The sequence below is a fragment of the Rhinopithecus roxellana genome, chromosome 4 (assembly GCF_007565055.1).
Source record: "Rhinopithecus roxellana isolate Shanxi Qingling chromosome 4, ASM756505v1, whole genome shotgun sequence".
In the NCBI taxonomy this organism is placed as follows: Eukaryota; Metazoa; Chordata; class Mammalia; order Primates; family Cercopithecidae; genus Rhinopithecus; species Rhinopithecus roxellana.
In genome coordinates this window covers 24,782,739-24,783,324 of record NC_044552.1, presented here as the reverse complement: position 1 = coordinate 24,783,324, position 586 = coordinate 24,782,739, and the positions used below count along the sequence as shown (strand labels likewise).

The window sequence follows — 586 nt, the reverse complement described above, 5'->3', positions numbered from 1 at the left end:
AAAAATATGGAATGCTTCATGAATTTGCATGTCACCCTTGTGTAGGGGCCATGCTGATCTGCTCTGTATCTTTCCAATTTTAATATACGTGCTGCCAAAGCGAGTACTAACCACAAGTTCTTAGAAGTGGAGATAAGTGAAGAAATGTGGGTGAGATGGAGTGTTGAATTTCATCTGCAGTAATTTCTGCATCTAACAAAATGTGATTATCTCTGTCTTTTATTCTTTAATTAAGTGGTAAAATGCATTACAGATTTAAAGTTTAAATATTCTTGTATCCTGGGGGTGAATAACCTGGGCAGGATATTTAATTTATTTATAGCTCATTGGTGGACACAGTCTAGTACTGTTTTTCTCAGTATTTTTACCTCTAATTGCTTTGAAGTGATTATCCTATCATGCTTTTCTCTTATGTATTCCCTTGCTGGATTTAGAATCAATGTTATTTACACATAAACAATAAAGAATTTGCTGGCTTTCTCTATGTTTCCTCATACTCTTGAATATTATGTATAAATTCAGTAACCTTCTTTGAAGTTTTGATAGAAGTAATCTGTAAAACAGTCTGGATATGCCTGAAGGGAAA

The 586-nt window shown here is 33.6% G+C and overlaps 1 non-coding gene across 1 annotated transcript; it reads right to left on the bottom strand.

The window, feature by feature from the left end:
- LOC115897082 lies at positions 1 to 107 on the bottom strand. Its single transcript, XR_004057029.1, has one exon. It is a non-coding gene; the product is annotated as a U6 spliceosomal RNA (small nuclear RNA).
- Between the last annotated feature and the right edge of the window lie 479 nt (positions 108 to 586).